This window comes from Hyperolius riggenbachi, chromosome 2, assembly GCF_040937935.1.
Source record: "Hyperolius riggenbachi isolate aHypRig1 chromosome 2, aHypRig1.pri, whole genome shotgun sequence".
Classification (NCBI taxonomy): Eukaryota; Metazoa; Chordata; class Amphibia; order Anura; family Hyperoliidae; genus Hyperolius; species Hyperolius riggenbachi.
In genome coordinates this window covers 83,026,279-83,049,782 of record NC_090647.1, presented here as the reverse complement: position 1 = coordinate 83,049,782, position 23,504 = coordinate 83,026,279, and the positions used below count along the sequence as shown (strand labels likewise).

General features: G+C 44.7%; 1 protein-coding gene across 1 annotated transcript in view; it reads right to left on the bottom strand.

The window, feature by feature from the left end:
- Window positions 1-22,339, bottom strand: part of WASF3 (WASP family member 3) — a 104,062-nt gene extending 81,723 nt beyond the window's left edge. The window contains exon 1 of the mRNA XM_068266987.1: window positions 22,215-22,339. The gene's annotated coding sequence lies outside the window, so the exon portion shown is untranslated. The remainder of the gene's footprint in view (window positions 1-22,214) is intronic.
- Between the last annotated feature and the right edge of the window lie 1,165 nt (window positions 22,340-23,504).

Here is a 23,504-nt window from a genome sequence, read left to right as displayed (position 1 = left end):
ATAAGAGCATCCACCCTGTCAAGGACAGATTTCACCTGTTCAGAAATAACTGCTCGTAGGACACAGCCTCTGATAGCGTTTGTCCCTTTAGGGGCCAGGGACCAGGCTTACGATCCAGCTCCAGGCGGGGAATCCGGAGGGCCACCAGGGAGTCACGGTCTCAGTTTGGACACTTCCAGGGAGGCTGTAGGCAGGATAGAGAGATAGAGAGTGGTAAGGTAGTAAGGTATAAAAGGGGAGCTTATTTATTAGTAAAAACAAGCCCCCCTTTTATACCTTACTACCTCACCACTCTCTATGTTATTTGCGGCAAGTCAGCGGTTATATCTGCTAGCCGCACAATACTACTCAGTACGCTACTGACATCGCATAGACGCCGCTCACTCCCGTTTGGTCTCGCAAGGTGAGCGTGCGCCAGGATCTAACATTTGGCCTGCCTACAGCCTCCCTGGAAGTGCCCAAACTGAGACCATGACTCCCTGGTGGCCCTCCGGATTCCCCGCCTGGAGCTGGATCGTAAGCCTGGTCCCTGGCCCCTAAAGGGACAAACGCTATCAGAGGCTGTGTCCTACGAGCAGCCATTTCTGAACAGGTGAGATCTGTCCTTGGCAGGGTGGATGCTCTTATTTATTTGTCACTCAGAGCGCTCTCTCTTTTGCATGTTTTTACTTTCTCTAGTGGATACTGAGAGCTGCCTAAGGGGGATTGCCAGATCGCACCAACAGGGAACTGTCTACATTCCCGATTTGCATTTCTAAAGCTTTGGGACTCCAGCGAACCACAGTGAGAGCCATTATCCACAAATGGCAAACACATGGAACAGTGATGAACCTTCCCAGGAGTGGCCGGCCGACCAAAATTACCCCAAGAGCGCAGAGAAAACTCATCCGAGAGGCCACAAAAGACCCCAGGACAACATCTAAAGAACTGCAGGCCTCACTTGCCTCAATTAAGGTCAGTGTTCACGACTCCACCATAAGAAAGAGACTGGGCAAAAATGGCCTGCATGGCAGATATTCAAGGCGCAAACCACTTTTAAGCAAAAAGAACATTAAGGGCCCGTTTCCACTGTAGCGTTACGAAATCGCCGGCGAATCACCGCAGGCAAATCGCATGCGGGTGCGATTCCGCATGCGTTTTTTGCCGCGATTTCGCATGCGATTTCGCATAGGTAAGGCTGTATGCGATTTTAACCATGTCACTGCCTGTGTGAATTAACATGGGTACCTATGCGAAATCGCATGCGAAATCGCGGCGAAAAACGCATGGGGAAAACGCATGCGATTTCCCTATTAAATACATTGTGTGCGATTCGCCTGCATTCCACACGCAGGCGAATTCTGAGGCCCCTACCCTGCAGATTTTTTCTGCACAGAAAAACGTGCGGGGAAACGCACAAGTGGAAACAGTCCCATCCACTTCTACTGACTGTGCGGATCCGCATGCGTTGCCCGCATGCGGATTCGCGATAGTGGAAACGGGCCCTAAGGCTCGTCATAATTTTGCTAGAAAACATCTTAATGATTGCCAAGACTTTTGGGAAAATACCTTGTGGACCGACGAGACAAAAGTTGAACTTTTTGGAAGGTGCGTGTCCCGTTACATCTGGCGTAGAAGTAACACAGCATTTCAGCAAAAGAACATCATACCAACAGTAAAATATGGTGGTGGTAGTGTGATGGTCTGGGGTTGTTTTGCTGCTTCAGGACCTGGAAGGCTTGCTGTGATAGATGGAACCATGAATTCTACTGTCTACCAAAAAATCCTGAAGGAGAATGTCCGGCCATCTGTTCGTCAACTCAAGCTGAAGCGATCTTGGGTGCTGCTGCAGGACAATGACCCAAAACACACCAGAAAATTCACCTCTGAATGGCTGAAGAAAAACAAAATGAAGACTTTGGAGTGGCCTAGTCAAAGTCCTGACCTGAATCCTATTGAGCTGTTGTGGCATGACCTTAAAAAAGGCGATTCATGCTAGAAAACCCTCAAATAAAACTGAATTACAACAATTCTGCAAAGATGAGTAGGTCAAAATTCCTCCAGAGCGCTGTAAAAGACTTGTTGCAAGTTATCGCAAACACTTGATTGCAGTTATTGCTGCTAAGGGTGGCCCAACCAGTTATTAGGTTCAGGGGGAAATTTCTTTTTCACACAGTGCCATGTAGGTTTTGAGGTTTTTTTCTCACTAAATAAAAACAATCATTTAAAACTGCATTTTGTGTTCAATTATGTTATCTTTGACTAATAGTTAACGGTTTTTGATGAGCAGAAACATTTAAGTGTGACAAACATGCAAAAGAATAAGAAATCAGGAAGGGGGCAAATAGTTTTTCACATCACTGTATTTAGAGAGTTTAGCCTGTTTAATTCCCCCTCATTTGTGTCTAATCACAAGTTGTAATTTGACCTCTCCTGTGTTACATGACTGCCAAGGCAGAGAAGGCAGATGAGCTCATTTGAGAGCACAGAATGTTAACCCTATGCCTGCTTCCATGAATCAGGAAGTAGAAACACTGCAGATTTAGTGTAGGATTTGTATCCGCTGTAATAAAGAAAGGTTTTTCTTTACAGGTTATTATGATGTTGCTTATCTTTTAGAGCAAAGAGGAAGCTCTGAGTTCAGGTCCGCTTTAAACCAAGTTACTTGCAATCCAAGGTTTTACTGTACATGTAATCACATCCAGCATGGCAATGTGCATATTCCTTTGTATCTAAAGCCCTATTATACTCTTAGAGGCCTATTTAAAAATGTGACAATCAGCTGATCACTAAAAAAAAAAAAAATACCATAAATCGCCACAGAAGTAATGGCCCTTTTCATATTTCCATATTTATAAGAGTGGCAATCAGTTGAAAAGATCGACACTCATCATCCCAATTGCCAATTTCAGCAGAAGAAAAAGAAGTAGTGGAAGACAATGGTGTATTTCTCAAACATAGAAGTAGCGGTACCTGCAAGCAATACAAGAAAACGGCTTGTGCTGGAGAAGCAGTTACTGTAGCATTTGGTTATTTATTCATTCTTTCAAGCCAATGGATCTGCAGACAGACAGTTTAGGTTAATTACAATACTAGTGGTCAAGAATGGATTCCCAGAGATCCAGATATGGCTGCCATTTAGTAAATATGGACTTTTTAAAGTGGCAGTGTCGTTTGAAAAGTTCAACGAAGCCTGGCAACTCTCTCTATTCTGTTATGGCAGCCGTGCTGCTATCTCTGTCCAGTTGTCCCACCGTCCATTCGATAATGAATGGCATGTGCACTGGGATTATTTTATTTGAATCTGGCAGTGAGGATTACCAGTGACTCTGAACCAGGGCCGGGCTAAAGCAGAGGCGATAGAGGCTCCAGCCTCAGGGCGCATTGTAGGAGGGGGCGCACAACTCACTCAGCTATCATTCCCCTATTGTGTTTGAAGCAAAGAAAAATAAGAAAAGGGGATACATGACAGTGACTCCAAGCCAGATAACTAGAGATTAAGGTGTTGGGGGCCCTGGGGTGCCTCTTAGTCTAATAGCAATCAGTGTGTGATGGCTGGAGTGGGAGGGATGGAGGGGCGCACTTTGGTGTCTCAGCCTTGGGTGGCGGAGGACCTTGTCCCGGCTCTGCTCTTAACAATGGGGGTGCTTGGTAAGAAATCCAAATAAGTCAGTGGCCAACTTCCTGTTTGGTGGCAGGAGTGCCACGAGGACAGATCAGTGGGGTGACAACTCTCAAACCAAGCAAGAGCACAGGTCCACAAGCAGGACTGTGGAGTCGGAGTTTGAGTCGAGGAGTGGGAGTCGGGGCAATTTTGGGCACCCGGAGTTGGAGTTGTTGATTTCATAAACTGAGGAGTCGGATGATTTTTGTACAAAATCCACAGCCCTGTTAAGTATTAGACTAAGGAGTCGGAGTCATTTTGGGTACCCAGAGTCGGAGTTGGAGTCGGGGTTTCATAAACTGAGGAGTCGGAGTCAGAGTTGGAGTCGGAAGATTTTTGTACCGACTCCACAGCCCTGTTCACAAGAGCCTTTCAGCTACAATTTCATGCATCATTAAATGGCTGCAGTTTTTAACCCCACGCATGTCTGTCAGCATTTGCCTCGTGGTTGGATTACCCAGTAGCAAGCAAGGGGCATAAAAAAAACACAAAACAAAAATAAAATTAAAAAAACAAACAAAAAAAAAAAAAAAACGCTGCACGTTGAGTCAGAGAGGAGAGGAAACACACTGGTGTCAGTAACGATACTGGAGGCTTGGCAGAAACAAAAACAAAAAAAAAAAAACTTTTACTTGAGCACCGAGTTCAGACCCTATCTGAACTCTGGATGTCATTGCTAAACAAAAGATATGCTTACGTTCTCCTGAAAAGCACTATTAAAAATAAATATGTACACTTAAAGCGACACTGAAGCGGAAAAAAAAAATATATATGATATAATGGCCCATATGCAATTAACTTTTTCTCCTGTGTTTTCACCTGTGTCATATTTTCACAACTTGTAAATAAAATGTCTTTAACACCGCCAGCAAGCAAACAGATGCTCAAAATAATTTTGGCAGTACTTTTTGACCTTATTTTTGGTACTTTTTCCATCACAAAGTGCTAAAAAGTTATTTTAAATCGAAGTGGAAAAATTATCTCCTAGGAGATAATTCAGGAGAAAAAGTGAATTGCATATGGGCCCATGATTTGTATGTGTAGTACAGCTAATAAAACATTAGGAGCAGAGACATAAGTATAAGATTGTTTCAAGTACAGGAAGAGTTAAGAAACTCCAGTTGTGTACTAGCTCATGTATGTAGATATTTATACCCTTCATCATTTTTATGATTGTACACACTTAAAGCACTCAAAAACTTTTTGTGAAAAAAAAAAAGCCCTGACATAATATTCAATAAAAACAGGTTTTCCTACTTTTTATATGCAAAAAAAAAAAAAAAAAAAAAAAAGAAACTCCAGTTGATAGCTATGCAAAAGAGCCATTGAGCTCCACGACTTTCAAAGTTGCAGAGAGCTCTGTCTTCTGAAGCTTGTTATCTCAAGTGTCTGCCACTGCATTGTTTTTTCTTCTGCAGAGAACAGTTCAAAAGTTCTCTGGCCTGCTCTGTAAAATCATTTAGAATGCTAAATAGTGTATAAACTGCAAATATTAGAGAATTATGCAAAGTTATAAAAAAAAAACAAAAAAAAAACACTATATAACTGAAAATAAAAAATATGAGAATATTTTCTTTGCTGCTAATGTTCTAGTAATTATCCGTACTACACATACAATTCATTACATCATTTATTTATTTTTTTTGCTTTAATGTCTCTTTATGTATTTAAGCAAATTAGCCTCACTTGCCAGGTAACAGGAAGTAGGAAGGGAATTGGGCTCCATACGCTCATAATGGAATGGGGAGCAGGAACACCACAAATATACAAGAGCATTCCAGATCAGGCTGTGGAAGATGATCAGTAAAAAGGCGAGTATCTGGCCTGGACACTTTTATGTAATGAGATATATGAATATAATAATATGCTATATGAATATATGATGTATACTGCAGTATGGTGGTGTAGTGGATTGCCTTGCAGTGCTGGATCCCGGGTTCCGGATCAGCAAACACTGATAAACACGGACTCTTGAATAATTGTGTGTGGCTCAATTTTTCGGACCCAGTGGCAACACAAGCCATGCCCACCCCTAGAATCCCCACCCACTTCGGAGCAGTCAGCAGAGCTGAGTGGTGTTTTCAAAGGAGTGGGTGGAGTTTACCCCAACCTTGGTGAGTTTCTTCTAAATCTATTCATTCTGATGTTACATTGTGATGCTAGCAAGTTATAAAAACTCAACAGGAAATGCTATGGGCAAATCATACAGCCAGTGGAATAATTTACAGGGTCCCAGCACACCAATTATCATAATTTTGCACACAGAACTTCTACCGTCAGCTAAGCCCGATCTGCTAGCAGCTTCCCACAAACCTGCATACACAAGCACTGCAGATGAATATCTTTACTTGTAAATATGTCAACTCAACACTAAGCTTGTAAATTATACTTCTTTTTCTGTTCAGTTTTTAACCACATCATTTTTAAAGGCAGGTCTGTTCTTCAGTTACAGGAAAAGTAAAGTATGTTTTACACATGATACATATAATTGTTACACAAGCAATTTTATAATTTCTGAAATTATTTTTCCATTTGAGGACTAGCTCATACTGGAAGCGATGTCTGACATTTTGTGGTGCGTTACGCATCTTGCAAGAGGACAGTTTAAAGGGGACCAGAAGCGAGAAGACGTGGTGGCTGCCATATTCAACTCCTTTTATACCAGTTGCCTGGTAGTCCTGCTGATCTCTTTGGCTGCAGTAGTGTTTCAAATCACACCTGAAAACAAGCATGCAGCTAATCGTGTCAGAAAATCTGATCTGCATGCTTGCTCAGGGTCTATGGCTAGAAGTATTAAAGGCAGAGGATCAGCAGGGCTGCAAGGCAGTTTGCACTGTTTAAAAGGAAAATAATAGGTCAGCCTCCATATCCTCTAACTTCAGGTGTCCTTTCAAAATCAATGGAAAATGTCTGTAAGCATCAGGGAGGTCACCTATAAGTTAAAAAGCAACTGAAGTGAGATGGATATGGAGGCTGCCATATTTATTTCCTCTTAAAGAGAATCTGTACTCTAAAATTCTTACAATAAAAAGCATACCATTCTATTCATTATGCTCTCCTGGGCTGTTTCTGCCACTCCCTGCTGCAATCCTGGTTTGTAATTGCCATTTTTATGCAGTGTTTACAAACAAAAGACATAACAAGTGATAGGCTGAGAGTAGCTCAGTGTGCAAGTCATACAGAGTGTGCAGGGGGCCTGGAGAGGGTGTGTATAGCTTCTATCCAATCACAAGCAGCACAGCACATTCCTGCCTGACTGCCTGAGCCCGACAGAGGAGAGAAGATTAGATCATATAACAGAGATAATACAGCCACTGTGCAACTAGGAAAGGCTGCAGTTAGACAGAGCACATTAGAACAGGCATAGGAATTTATAGGATAGAAGAAATAAGGCTCAAAATTTTGTTACAGAGTCTCTAAGCAATACCAGTTGCCCGACAGCCCTGCTGATCCTCTGCCTCTAATACTAAGCCATAAACCCTGAACAAGCATGCAGCAGATCAGGTGCTTCTGACATTGTCAGATCTGAAAGATTAGCTTCAAGCTTGTTTCCTTTAAGTACAACTGTGTTGTCAAAGCTCGCTAAAAGCACCAGTCCATGCTAGCACTTCCAGTGTGAAGGTAATCTCATTGGTCTATCTCTGTGAAGTGCTAATAACATCTGCAAGCACAGAATATGGGTGTATAGGCTGCTCCCAGCTCATTTTTTTAACATTGGTAGAAACAGGTTTGTATTCTAGAACTAAAGCAAACTAATACATGTACAGTATAGTGTATTACTGATCAGAGTCTTATTTTGATATCCTTTAAGGACACTTACATAAAAGAAGACACTTTAAAGTAGACACTTTAAAGTAAACATGAAGTCACTGAAAGAGTACCTGCGTTAAAAAATGAAAGAATGACAGAGCCTGTCTGAAAAAAAGACGGATGGGGGGTGTCGAGGTTAAATACTCACCCGTCCTGACGTCTTCGGGCCACAGGGGACGCTCTTCCCTTCTCTTCAGCAGTGCAGTCGCAGCCTAGTTTCCTTAGACTGCCGAAGCTCTTCGGAAACCTCTGCCCGTGTTGCCCTGGCCCACTTCCAGCTCGACAGACCTTGATTAGGCCGCAGCTGCCAAGCTGGGGGCGGGCTGCAGCAATGCAGATGGGCGTGGCCAGTGCCTCAGCGCGTGCTTTGAATTGCTTAGGCTCCTGAGGGGGAGGGGAGCGATTATCTGCCTGAAAGGATGAACCAGGACAGGTAAGTCTTTAACCCTCCCCCTCCCCCCATCATTAAGACAAAGGCCTCAATTCACTAAGATCATGCTAGAGATAAGGCAAGAGAAAACTTACCTCCACACATGAGAGAGTTATCTTACCTCTTCATTCCTTAAGTTACCTCTCCTGTAGTTAATTTACCTCCTCTGTAGTTATTTTCACATGCAGCTAATTAACAGCCTGTCTTTAACTCTGGAGTTATTTTAAGGATTGGAGAGTTAATTTAAAGACAGCAGAGTTAACTTTAGGCTTGCCTGAGGTAAAATGTTTCCTAAATACTACATGCCTTATCACCATGGTAACAACTCTAGAAGAGTTATTAAAGACAGGAGATACGTTTAGTGAATTGAGGCCAAAGCCTGTTACGATAGGCTCTATCAGCTTTACCACAGGTACTATTTAAAAAGTAACAACAGAACTAAAGATCACCCTAGGTACAGGGGTGACTGAAATTAGTGTTATCTCCCTCCTCTCATTAGTACAGTGCTGTAATCTCAGCTGTTATACTCCGTGAGAATCAATCCATATGCTGATCACCTAATCAGCTACACACATTGCAGTATTTTAACAAGCCATACTACACAGATATACTTAGTAAAACAAAGTGTGGTCCGGTGTTAAGCCCAATCTAGACAATACGATTCTTTGTGCAATTCGATTACGATTCTATTTACAATCCGATTAAATCAGACATGTCTGATCGGGATTCGATTCAATTTGCCAATTTGGCAAATCATATTGAATCAAATCCTGTTTGGACATGTCAGATTTAATCAGATCGTAAATAGAATCGTAATCGAATCGCACAAAGAATCATATCGTGTATATGGAGCTTAAGTTGTGGAGCAGAAATGCAGACAAACCAACAAACGTTGATTCCGGTAATACCTTAATGACTAACTGTACATGGTTTGTTGCTACTACTATGGTTTATTGCAAGCTTTCAAAAACATTAAAGAGAACCCGAGGTGGGTTTGAAGAATATTATCTGCATACAGAGGCTGGATCTGCCTATACAGCCCAGCCTCTGTTGCTATCCCAAACCCCCCTATGGTCCCCCTGCACTCTGCAATCCCTCATAAATCACAGCCACACTGCTGACAAACAGCTTGTCAGAGCTGGCTGTGTTTATCTCTATAGTGTCAGTCTGCTGCTCTCCCCGCCTCCTGCAGACCTCCAGTCCCCGCCTGCATCCCTTCCCTCCCTGCTGATTGGAGGGAAGGGACGGGGGCAGGGACTGGAGCTATGCAGGAGGCGTGGGAGCAGCTGAGACTGACACTACAGATGTAAACACAGCCTCACAGCATGGCTGTGATTTATGAGGGATTGCAGAGTGCAGGGGGACCTTAGTGGGGTTTGGGATAGCAACAGAGGCTGGGCTGTATAGGCAGATCCAGCCTCTGTATGCAGATAACATTCTTTGAACACACCTCGGGTTCTCTTTAAGTTATTTCTTCAGGCATTATACAGAACTGGATCAGATCCGTGCAAAAGTGATTATGATTCCGTAGGTAACCGGACACCATGGGGCTGATGCACTAACCAGTAGTAATATTGCCTTGTGGAGACAGCGTACGGCAATATTAACAGTACTACCGCAAACGGTGTACTGCAAGTTACGCTGCTAGACTACTGCAAGCGTTGTTACAGTAACATGCGGGCATGATGCAATGTACACTCTGCACATTAAAATGCACACGCTATTTTCATAGCATAAAGAATTGCTATGAAAAGGAATTTGTTAACTCAAAATATCGAGAAATGCAATGGAAAATGTGGTCAACTACATTCCAGAGATGTGAACATACCTAAAAATTGGGAGGGTAGCGTACATGCAAGAACCGTGAATGGCAACCGCCAATGATCTACAAAACATAACCTGTCATAATGTGCAGCATGTAAAATTACAACAACAACAACAACAACAACAAAAAAAGTATCAAATTTAATCACAGACTCACACAAAATTCCACATGCAGTAAGGGCTGGTGCACACCACAGCGGTTCTGAAGAGTTTTTTTAAAACGCTTGCAGGGGGAAAACCGCATGACTAATGAAAGTGAATGGGATGGTGCACACCAGAGAGGTTCGTTTTTTCCACAAACGCAAACTCAGGGGCTGCAACATTGTTTATATTTCGGAGGCGTTTCTGCCTCAATGTTAAAGTATAGGAAAGTGGAAAACCGCTCTGATCTAGCGTTTTTCAGAGCGGTTTTCCAGGCGTTTTTTTTAACAGAAGCTGTTAACCTGCCTGGCGTTCTATTAAGATCGCCAGGCAGGCTGCGGGAGGGTTTTTTTTTAATAAAAAAAAAAACTATTTCATGCAGCCAACTGAAAGTTGGCTGCATGAAAGCCCACTAGAGGGCGCTCCGGAGGCGTTCTTCCGATCGCCTCCGGCGCCCAGAATAAACAAGGAAGGCCGCAATGAGCGGCCTTCCTTGTTTTGCTTACATCGTCGCCATAGCGACGAGCGGAGTGACGTCATCGACGTCAGCCGACGTCCTGACGTCAGCCGCCTCCGATCCAGCCCTTAGCGCTGGCCGGAACTTTTTGTTCCGGCTACGCTGGGCTCAGGCGGCTGGGGGGACCCTCTTTCGCCGCTGCTCGCGGCGGATCGCCGCAGAGCGGCGGCGATCAGGCAGCACACGCGGCTGGCAAAGTGCCGGCTGCGTGTGCTGCTTTTTATTTGAGCCAAATCGGCCCAGCAGGGCCTGAGCGGCAGGCTCCGGCGGTACTGGACGAGCTGAGCTCGTCCAGACCGCCCAGCAGGTTAAACAGAAGCTTTACTGTAACAATATATGACATCTGCTACACAAACGCTCCAAAAACCGCTAGGCATGTTTAGAAAACATTCCTAGAATCGCTCTGAAATCTGCTTCAAAAACCTCTAGCGTTTTGCAGATCTGCTAGAGGTTTTTGGTGTGCACTGGACCTCACACAGCAACACACACAAGGCCTGATGCACAAAGCGGCAGTAAAATTACTGCGCGCAAGCAGCCCACTGCAACTTCACCAGTACTAACGCCAGGGGAGCATAAGCATTTTCCTATAAGCACAATGCACGGTACTGGGGTAATGCACAGTTTTACCAGTACTTACGCCAGTTATGTAACGTGCCTTTCACAATTAGCGCAACCTAAGCTACCTAGTTAATGTGCACTTTGCTAGAATAACACCCGTTACAATACTTGCGCAGCATGTGCTACGCTAGCAACACGCACTTAGATAAAAGCAGGTTGTGCTAATTGTGCAAGTAACATTAAAGGGATAACGGTAAATCAAAGAAAGAAAAAAGGGAAAAAGAAAAAAAAAAAAAAAAAAAGGACTGGCACTGCGGTCAGGAGGCATAAATGGAGGAAGAAGCTCGTTTTCGAGCGAAACGGCCGTCAGGTGAACCGCTAATCCCACATTGCCCCACAGCAACTATTGGACAGGGTAGGATATGCAATATATATGAATCATGGATTGGTGTATGACATAGATGAATTGATGCAATAAACGACAGAATAATGGGCCCTTAAAGGAAAGGTTCAGGGAGGTAAAAAATCAAAATCAATTTCCACTTACCTGGGGCTTCCTCCAGCCCGTGGCAGGCAGGAGGTGCCCTCGCCGCCGCTCCGCAGGCTCCTGGTGGTCTCCGGTGGCGCGCCCGACCTGGCCAGGCCGGCTGCCAGGTCGGGCTCTTCTGCGCTCCAAGGCCCGGAACTTCTGCGTCCCACGCCGGCGCTCTGACGTCATCGGACGTCCTCCGGGCTCTACTGCGCAGTAGAGCCCGGAGGACGTCTGATGACGTCAGAGCGCTGGCGTGGGACGCAGAAGTTCCGGGCCTTGGAGCGCAGAAGAGCCTGACCTGGCAGCCGGCCTGGCCAGGTCGGGCGCGCCACCGGAGACCACCAGGAGCCTGCGGAGCGGCGGCGAGGGCACCTTCTGCCTGCCACGGGCTGGAGGAAGCCCCAGGTAAGTGGAAATTGATTTTGATTTTTTACCCACCCTCCCTGAACCTTCCCTTTAAGCGTGGTGCCGGATGGTTTATTCTCCAGTGCATGACAACATTAAAAGGGACACCGAGCAGTGCATAAAAACAAAATCTGAACTTACCTGGGGCTTTCTGCAGCCCACCGTAGGTCGGGAGGTCTCAGCATCCTTCTGGCCCATCTCCCAGTCCCTGCTCCGAAATGGCTCCCGGCGACACCGGGACCGAGTGTCGGGCTCCCTCTTCTGGAAAGATGACGTCAGTCGTAACCACACCGACCGCCTCGCATCTTCACGGCGACTGGCGTGACAGTACTGCACAAGTACGTCATCTTTCCGGAAGGGGAAGCCCGACATTCAGAGCAGGGACTGGCAGATGTGCCGACCTACGGTGGGCTGCACAAAGGCCCAGGTAAGTTCAGATTTTGTTTTTATGCACTGCTCGGAATACCTTTAACTTATGACATAGCATAGCAATTTTACCAGGATTTAGTGAATATGCCCCCAAGTGCCAACAGTACATAGTATTATAGCAGTAGGGACAGCCATACTATCCTGGGGAAAAACAAACAAATATACAAGTAGATAACTACTTGTTTTACTTACATAACATATGTATTGTACAGTCCACATTTTGATTTCAGTGAATTTTATGCAGTAAATAAAGAGAATTCTGTTTCTGGCGTTTTCCATCTTGGTTCCCTGTGATTGAAGTCAATCCTGATGTCATTTCCTCCATTACTGTTTTCTCTCCTAGACGCTGCACTGTCCTAGCTAGCTTGCCTTGTGAACACATGAGCACAGCAAAGATCAGATTTCAACAGCTCACTGAACTGCTCTCAACCAATCTGTGAGGAGCAGGAATGCGGGATGGGCGATGACAAGCTTCCTTCTAGTTGGCAATGGCAAAAATAGAGCCAGGCTGACTGAGATAAGATTTATTACAGCAGAAACATTTTTGAAGAGACTTGAGTGCTTGCAATGCAGTGTAAGGCTGCATAATAAAACACAGAACAGTGGGTAAATGGAACTTGATTTTGTGGCTGACCATTCCTCTTTATGAAACAGCATTTGGCTAAGGCTGCTTTCACAGTGGGAGGTTACAGAGAGCAGCCTGTAAAGCAGCCCACTGTACAGTAATGAAAAATCAATGGGCTGTTCACAGTGTCCACGTTGCATTACAGCATAGCACTGCACGTTCTGGGAAAGTGCAGCATGCTGTGCGTTATACTGGGCTTCAGCTGCGTTACACTGCTTGCACATGCTCAGTGACTAGCCACATGGCTAATAAATATTCACTGCACTGTGGTGACGTAACCTGGACTCATAGGGTTGTCCGGATCATGAATGAATCATTCATTTGATCCGGATCTTTTTTTGTGAGTCGAATCATCCGGATCATCACAATGAACGATTCGGTTTACAGTGAATGTCTGTCTGGAAGAAACAGGAACATACAGATTGTACAGTGCAGGGAAAGTCCTGTCCTGCTAGTCATTTCACCCCCAGTCTGCTTCCCTAGTAAAATGATTCAAATGATTTGGTTCAAAGATCCAGATGTTTTCAATTATTCGATTCATCTGAATCCTTGAAAAGATCCAGACTTCCCATCGCTATCCTGGAGCGCTGTTCTATCAGTATAGATAGAAGGAAAACAGCGCACCAAGAGCCGCATAATCTGACGTCCAACTTCAACACCACCATGCGTTGCGTTAGGGGCACGTTATGCGATCTTAACGTCCCCTAAAACGCAACGTCTTAGTGTGAAAGAGGCCTAAATGTAGGACTGAAAAGAAGAAGGGCCTCAATAGCAAAATGCCCATTTTGGTACTTGACCCCAGTTTCCCCATCAGTAATACGTATTATAGTTAAATAAAAATCCTGGTGAGATGAATTTTAGTGTCCATTTGTCAAACTATGTGAAAATCCCAAACTAGGAAGGTTCTCTTCACGGCTTCGTACACAGAGCCAGTGGCACCGAGGCCGATAAAATGAAATAGCTGCTGCTGCTGAATAATTTATAAGCACTGTGAAAAATAATTCATGAGGCAGCCGGAAACCTCACAATTCAAAAATCAATCACTGGTTTTTGGGAGGACAGAGCATCTCCCAGGCCTGCCGCCCAGCTGAGACTCGCATGTGCCGTCCACATCCGGAATCCATACAATGTCTTTCAGCACTAATAAGCTAACAATTGTTCTGGCATGACACCCCGCTGGTCTACATGCCGAAATAATAAACAGTTCATTGTGTGGCCAACACAGGTTGTTTGGTTAAGTGGACAAAACAACATGAAGAAAATGAATTATTTCCACAGATAAAAACACATCCTGATAACACATTTAAAAGAAACATACATCAAAGAGGACGCACCTTCTTTATTTGGTGCTGACAACCAGATACAGAAGAGGTATTAAAAAACAACCAGGTGGGAGAAGGGGGGGGGGGGGGGGTCAGGGGACACTGTGCTTTGTAAATTCCTCCCCCTCAAACAGTTTTCCTAACAACACAGCTTTTTCTGGTTATACAGTATTCAGCAATCTGCGGTAAAATTACCATGCACAGGCAGCGAACGGATATATATTTTGGCAGCTACGTAGCCCACTGTGCTCAAATAGCACAACTCTTGTTACTTACATAACGCTCATTACACAATTTCATCATGACTGTTGCATTCTGAACAAATGCAGTTTCAGGCTCAGATCACACTTTGCTGAAAACGCAATGGATGCTGAAACAGCAGGTAGGCAAATTGGTTCAGGATGCATTGGTGTCTGTGTCATTCACATTGCTGCTGTTTCTATGGGGCTTCCTTCCGTTTTGTAAAAATAAACAAACAAAAAACACAACAATGAGAATCCTACCTAGCAACAGGGAGGATTCTCATAGGTCTACTATGAACCAATAAGAATTTTCACTTTTGCATGAGGATTCATTGGTCCTTTTGCAAACTAATAGGATGCCCCATGCTTCTGCTGGGCTCGGATCCCCATTCCCCCGCAGTGGACCCAAAAATCCATGGGACAGGTGAGCGATCTGCATGTGGCGAGAAGCCTAGTAGGAATCACGAAGACTGATTTTCAATTGTTAAAATATCAGAATAGATCCTGAGGGACCCCAATCAGCACCTTGCTATTGGCTACGGAACACTGAACAGCGTACAGAGGAAGCCTTCGATAATAAGTATCCTCTGTGTAATCACTGCAGGAAAACAATTCAGTCTCCAGACACTCCAGTGAGGAAACAGATAATGAATCCTATGAATGCACAGAGGTCCACCAATAAGAGCCGGGACACACCAAATAGCATTTTGCGTGTCGTTTTAGATTTACATTAAAATCATGAAAAAACCATCGCAATTGCAATTTTTTTTGAAAAATCAGGATTGCAGCAAGTTTGCCACGATTTTACTGTAAGTCAATGGAGGCATTTTTTAGAAAAAGACCCACAAAACGCTGTTTGGTGTGGCAGGGCCCTAAATGCAAGAAATTGGGGCTCATCAGTTGCCCACAACTGCCTCTAGCCATCAGTCCACTGAAACTTGTAAGAATGCTTTTCTACTCTATATTATCACATGAAACTTATGTTATTTAAATTTACTATGCAATTCACAGTCTACTCCGATGATTCTCAATCAGGTTCCGCAAAGAGTCTTCAGTGTTCTGTCATATTTGATACTTAAAAAAAGGACTGAATAGTCCCACTTGCGTTGAGACAAAATACAAGTCCATCAATCAATATTATCGGTTCCTGGACTTGAAGAAGCACTTGAAGAGGCAATGTTTTCAGGACATGTCTGAAGTCAAAAATGCTGTTGAGAGCTGGTTTGAGGGCAAACCACAGAACAGTTATTTGAACGGTTTAGAAAAGCTGCAACCATGCTGTACCAAGTGCATCAGTCTCAGGGGGAATATGTTGAATAAATGTTTTATTTCGTAACTCTGGCTCTCTTCTTTCTGGGCAAAGCCAGGAATTTATTAGCACCCCCTCGTAGTCCCACACTCACCTCCCTCGGTATAGCTACAAGCAGTGGGAGGATCTCAGACAAGAGCGGTCGAAAGATCCCTGCTTCTGCCATGCCTCCCAAAGTTACTTCTGGTGCACGTTATGAAAAGGATCACCGCAACATACTTGAGGAAAGAACATCTGCTGGTAAGTATGGTGTTTTTTTTGTTTTTAGAATACAGGCAACCAGCGAACACCAATGTTAAAAGGGAAAGGGGAGACTTGCTTCAATAGAGGACGCAGGGGCCAGCCACGTCCCAATGGTGGTTGCAGGGGCCAGCCACGTCCCAATGGTGGTTGCAGGGGCCAGCCACGTCCCAATGGTGGTTGCAGGGGCCAGCCACGTCCCAATGGTGGTTGCAGGGGCCAGCCACGTCCCAATGGTGGTTGCAGGGGCCAGCCACGTCCCAATGGTGGTTGCAGGGGCCAGCCACGTTCCAATGGTGGTTGCAGGGGCCAGCCATATTCCAATGGTGGTTGCAGGGGCCAGCCATATTCCAATGGTGGTTGCAGGGGCCAGCCATATTCCAATGGTGGTTGCAGGGGCCAGCCATATTCCAATGGTGGTTGCAGGGGCCAGCCATATTCCAATGGTGGTTGCAGGGGCCAGCCATATTCCAATGGTGGTTGCAGGGGCCAGCCATATTCCAATGGTGGTTGCAGAAGCCAGCCATATTCCAATAGTAATGCTTGCAAGTGTGCATTGCGTTACCCCGTTTTCCCGCAGGGTAACACAGCAACAATGCAAGGCAATGGGACTTGCACACTTACTGCGTCAGGTTGCACCGCAAGTGCCCGATCCAGCGCCAAGTCGCCAATAATATCTAGCTTGCTTTGTGAACACAGGTGAGCACAGCATAGATCTTATTTCAGCAGCTCACTGAACTGCCCTCAGCCAATCAGTGAGAAGCAGGAATGAGGGAGGGGACATAACAAGCTTCCTTCTAGTCGACAATGTACCAAATAAAGACAGGATGACTGAGATAAGATTTATTACAACAGAAACATTTCTGATTAGACTGGAGTGCTTGCAAAGGTGGGTTAGGTTGCAGGCTGCATTATAAAACACAGAGCAGTGGGTAAATGGAATTTGATTTTGTGGCTGTCAATCCCTCTTTAACCACTTGGCATCCAGACCTTGTTTCTCACTTATGGACCAGAGTAGTTTTGACATTTTAGCTATGTCCCCATTTAATCAGCAAGAACGTTATCCCTACTTATGACACCTAAATGAAATATATACATCATTTTTTTCAAGACTAACTAGGCTTTCATTGTGTGGCATTTTTCCCCTTCGAACAATTTTGTTTTCTTTCCATTGTAATAGGAAAAAAAAGTGGGAATTAAAAAAAAAAAAACAAAGAACAAAAAAAAAAAAAAAAAAAAAAAAAAACATTATTTCTCAGTTTTACCAATGGCTATTTCTACTGTTTATCACAAAAAAAAACTTAAAGAGGCTCTTAAAGAGACTCTGAAGTCTCCCTATAATGAGGTTTTTAGTTTAAAAACCTCATTAACATTATTGTCCGACCTAAAACGCTGCAGAACCGCGGCTGAAAACCCCCTCGATCACCCCAAACTCACGGGGGTACACGGCAGGCAACTTCCGCATAGAGGCAGCGCAGCTCCGCCTCTATGCGCGTCAATCAGCGCGGATTGTCGCCTCTCCCCCGCCCCTCTCAGTCTTCCTTCACTGAGAGGGGCGGGGGAGAGGCGGAGATGCGCGCTGATCGACACGCATAGAGGCGGCAGCAAAATCCACGACCAAGAAAGTCGGGGGATTTTGCCTGCAGTGTACCCCCGTGAGTTTGGGGTGATCGAAGGGGTTTTCAGCCGCGGTTCTGCGGCGTTTTAGGTCGGACTATAATGTTAATGAGGTTTTTAAAATAAAAAAAAAAAAAAAAAAAAAAAAAAAAAAACTCATTTTAGGGAGACTCTTTAAGCCTGCCAAAAAAAAAGAAAAAAAATATCTGTTTTACTCACCTGGGGCTTCTACCAACCCCCTGCAGCCGCCCCGTGCCCTTGCAGTCACTCACGGATCCTCCTGTACCCCCCCCCGCCAGCTACTTTCATTTTGCTGAGAGGCCCGACAGGCTTGGCCACGTGTAGTCTTCTTTGCGTTCACATCCGCAGTAGCGTCCTGCGCAGGACGATATCGCGGATAGGAAAGCGAAGAAAGACGCATGACCAGGCCTGCACAGGCGCAATAAGCCTGTCGATCGAGAATGAAAGTAGCTGGCAGCGGGGGACAGGAGGATCCGCGAGTGACTGCGAGGGCACGGGACGGCTGCAGGGGGCTGGCAGAAGCCTCAAGTGAGTAAAACTGATGTTTTTTGGCAGCCTTTAGGATCCCTTTAAATGATGTTCCTGTCACAATTTATGGTGAAGATATTTGATTCTGCAATAACGCTACAGTGTGTATTTTTCACTATGAACTAAGAAAATAAAAGTATTTTTAAAAGAAAAAAAAATTAATCTTATTGGCTCAAGGAACATATATTCGCATCACAAATTAGTGCTGCAGCAGATAGTGCCAGAGGTTTTCCACAGGAGCAGCAAACCCAATCGTGTTCAGCACTGCTTCAGTTACAAGACGTATGTATATCTAGGTCCTTGTGGCTTAGGTGAAGTCACAGAGGACGTAGATATACTGTAGTGGTAGAAAAAGTGGCTAAAGGGTACCTGAAGTGACATGATGAGGTAAACAGGTGTAGGTACAGTCCTAATCCTACTCAGAACTAGCCTGCGTTTCTTCATTTTCCTCACTTTAAAGTACAACTATTAGCCATACTATGCCAGGGGGAAAAAAACAGACATATTTAATTAAGTAGATACTTACTTGCTCTACTTGCATAACAGATGTACAGCACTGTCCACGTTTTGATTTCAGTGTATTTTATAAAGTGAAATGGACAGAATTCTGTCCATGGCAGGAGCCATCTTGCATCCCACAGGCTTCGGCATCCTCCTCCCCCCACTATTATAGAGCTTAGCGGGAAGGAATAAAGGCAGTGGGCGCAGACTCATCTGCTCATCGTGGCACTGGAGTTCCTGTCTATACACTCTGCACTACTGCCGGCAGTAGGGCAGAGTGTATAGACAGGAACTCCAGCGCATGGAACCATATGGAGGTGAGCCTGTGCGCACTGCTTTTATTCCTCCCCGCTTCGCAGAGTAATAGTGCGGGGAGGAGAAACGAGATGCAAGGGGGGGATGCAGGGTGAGGGGGGGGGATGTGGCAGGAGTGCGGAGAGGGGCACACAACAGGAGGGGGGCCCGAGGACAGTGACAGAAGACAGCTTCTGTCCCCCCTCCCTGCGTCTTAGCAGTTGCAAGTGACCAAAAACATTCAGCCAATCAGAGAGGAACAGAGCTGAGGGACAGAGGCTTCAGCCAATCAGGCTTAATTAGCATGCATTACGACTTCTTTTCTGCGGCAAGCGTACGAGAAAAGAGTGTGGGGGTATTGGAAAAAAAAAAGTGAAATTGATTTTAAATTTTTGAATTGCCTTGTTAGCATCTTTTTTTTACTTACTTAACAGTTTGTAATAGAGAATTGATTATGGATTTTATGCCTGACAGTTACTCTTTAAAAGTTCATTATCCAGGGTTGTAAATTACACTTTCACTGCAGTTGGACTTGAGTGGGACTGAATGGGACTGTAACTCACCGATTTACAAGCCATAAAACTCCTACATGGCAGAGAAACTCGAGTTTTTTCTTCTTTTCACAATACTACATAGTCCACCACTTTCCAACTCCTCCAACGTTCTCATTAACATCTGAGGAATAAACAGGCCCCGTTTTACTTCTGCACAGGAGATACGAGAAGCACTTAGAAGCCTAGAAGTAATGGGTTTCAACATAAAATATTTATGCCATGCCAGTGTGATTATTACTATTACTTGTTTTTTTTTTTTTTTTTATTGTGACAAGTGGCAAACTGGCAGATTTATTTACTGTTCTCAATCCTCAATTCCCCTGGACTTCCGAGGTTGTAGCGGCACTGATACTCTGTGGGAGGGATCAATGCCTAAACCATAGAGAGCACCTGCTCCACCACATCCATATGCTAAAAGGATTTCAGCTTGCTCTGCAAATCACCCCGAACACATGAAGTCATGCTAGACCCTTTCTATGCCAGACTTCCCAGAATCCCATGCAAGCCCCATTGGTCCATGTAGCCTTTCTCCACACCGTAACCATTTCCGTGCTGAACAATGCTGTAAGCCCTCTGACAAAGGAACTCAGCCTGGCATTGGCCTCTGTCTCATTTACAAATGGATCACGTGGACTGACTGAGGCAGACAACATGCAGCCAGAGCTCAGCATGTCATTAGGCAGAGACAGACCTCTAGGACAGCTGGTCAACTAGCAAGAGCTACAAGCTCTAAACATGGCCAGTGCCAGGCATGGCGAGGGAGATACAGACATTCCTAAGGACTCAGTGGGAAATCCGTGAACATGGTCCAGATGGATTCGGCAGAATCTCTTGCACAACAGCCATGAGGTCAGATTGTGGTTCACACCTCATTAGACTGAAAGAGTGCAACAATGTGCTCCTCGGCTCCCATTCTCCCCACATTCCTCTATTAAGATGCTGCTATTCACAGAGTTCTAAAGAGCAAGACATTCAAAAGGGCTGATTTAATGGCACAGTGCAAAGAGAGCTGTTCTGTAGAAATCTATAGTAGCCAATCAGGAACAAGCTTTTACTGCCATACACTCTCATAAGCCAATTTCTGATTGGATGGGCTGCTACATCGCAAACAACCAGTGCAAATCCTAAACAATAATAAATAATAAGATTAGCCCCAGCAACATTTTCTAGCAGACATTTATGCAATTCATGCATTTTAAATCACAGCCTTTCACAAAGGAAGGAAACAGACTGGTAATGAATTATACATTTCACAGCACAGCTAACTGCATGAGAAAACATTGAGAAAATTAAACAATTACGGTACTCAGTTTGCTATGGGCAAGAGTCCCTTACATTTGTGTTCAATCGATTTTTTGTAAATCTACCACTTCAAAATTGCAATGCGTTAACCCTTCGTTTGCGAAATACCCAAAGTCCAATCTCCACTAAGTATGTACGGTCACATACAGTGTTTCTTTTCATACTTGGGTTCTGCAATACCTTTAATGAGAATTTCTCAACTTCCATTATAGAGATATTCTAGAAAACCAAAACAACTCGGATGTCTAAAACTTTTTAATCAGAAAACCACGGTTGTCAAAATCAGCACTGACAATGGTAGAGCTTGTTGTCACAGTTTTCAGAAATAGTTCTCTTCGATAAAGGAAATTCAAGTTAAAATGATGCACAACCCAAATCCAAAACAGCACTACTCATATGGGCAGTTCTCACTCTCCTATTGTATCCTTGGATAGTCTCTACTTACTGGTAGCTGTCTCATCTATATGTACTCTGTACAGGGCATGCTGTACAATTCTGTATACAGTAAAGTCCCAGACATCCAGAACTCAACTAACCAGCAGTCTCAACCAATCTGCACAAATTGATGGCAGTACCGAGTGGTGAAGGCCAACTTTTTATGCCGTTTTTGGTCTCTGCCCTGCTGTGTGGTTTCCACAGCTCCCAAAGGTTAAACATTTAACACAAAGTTCACGGTATGTATATAGAGTGGGGTATAGTACTGTATTAACTAGTCCTATTTTTTTAACATGGCATCTCAAGCAACTAAAAAGCACACCTATGCAACATCAGCCGATCCCCATCTGTGCCAGAAAACTGAGCCTCTACTGTAGCTTTACTGCCCATGCACTAACATACATTAGCCCATTTATACATCACTACAGAAGATGATGGCATGGTATATATCAATAATAATGCCTCCACCTATTGTACTCCATCTCTCACCTCTTCAACTGAAAACTGCATTTGAAAAGTCCTTTTCTTCTCTGTTATAGTTTGCATTTGTATGGAAGTTTGTCATCTATACCCTTTATTACATAGTGTAACAATGTCGATGAATGAAAGAAAATATAAAATTAAAAAAAAAAAAATTAAAATAAGTCACCCCATTACAGGAAGTACAACATATAAAACAAATAATCAAATCATAAACTTGATCATAACAAGCATAAAAAATAAAAACAATGCAAAGGGTAAACAATACAACAATTGGGGTTTGCAGGGGATGGATGCTGCTGGCAATACAGGACTGTGCAGACTGGCAGGAGGAGGACCAGCATTAGTAACCCCCCTCCCCCCAGCAGAGCCCCCGGGGGATTAATAAAGAGGCGACCTTCCCATCAGAAGAGGACCCGCTGCCCCCATCAGGACCGGGCAGAAGCAGCACTTACAGGAGTTCTCGGGAACACACGGTGCGGGGCTCTCCCTCTCTCTCAGCCCGGGAAGGTCAGCGGTCCAGCCGGCTGCAGCCAATGCCTTCTCCCCCAACAGCCCCCTTCTCCATCCCCGTCCCCAGCATCGGGCGCAGGCAACACAGACACACAGGGCAGCCTGGGCGAGGCTCCATGACGTCCCCTCCCATCCTGCCAATCAGATGGCGAGGCGGAACACCACAAGCCCTCCCCACTGATTGAGATAGATTGACGGTAATGAAAGCCAAATGGAGGGAAGGGGCGGGAGGCGTCTGAGCCAATGGCGAGAGAGGAGAGAAGTGACCGACGTCACGACGATATCATGCTTGACTGGGATATTAGCGGTTTTGGTCCTTGCTACGCGTGGTGGGGATGCTGCTGCGCTCAGTGCGCTGTGCAAGACGGCTGTGCTGGAAGTGCTACATACAGATCATCCCACAGCTCGTATCAATAATAATAGTCATGAGGAAACTTTTCTACATAATCATAATTACTGTTCACTATGTTAAGGAGATCTTTATTATATAAGTTATACGTTGGCTAGGAGAGGACTGATAACTTTTTTGTTTTGACAGGAGGCTGCTACATTCACCTCCTCCTTTGTGACAATAGCAACTGCTGCTGCTGGCACAATGGTAACTGCAGCTGGCACAATAACTGCTGCTGGTACTATAGTAACTGCTGCTGGCACAATAACTGCTGCTGGCACTATAGTAACTGCTGCTGCTACAATGATAACTGCTGCTGCTACAATGATAACTGCTGCTGCTGGCACAATGGTAACTGCTGCTGGCACAATAACTGCTGCTGGTACTATAGTAACTGCTGCTGGCACAATAACTGCTGCTGGCACTATAGTAACTGCTGCTGCTACAATGATAACTGCTGCTGCTGGTACAATGGTAACTGCTGCTGCTGGCACAATAGTAACTGCCGCTGGCACAATAACTGCTGCTGGCACTATAGTAACTGCTGCTGCTACAATGATAACTGCTGCTGGCACTATAGTAACTGCTGCTGCTACAATAATAACTGATGCTGGCACTATAACTGCTGCTGCTACAATGATTGCTGCTGCTGGCACAATGGTAACTGCCACTGGCACAATAACTGCTGCTGGCACTATAGTAACTGCTGCTGGCACAATAGCTGCTGCTGCTACAATAATAACTGCTGGTAACTGCTGCTGGCACAATGGTTGCTACTGCCACAATGGTAACTGCCATTGTCACAATAACTGCTGCTGGCACAATAACTGCTGCTGGTACA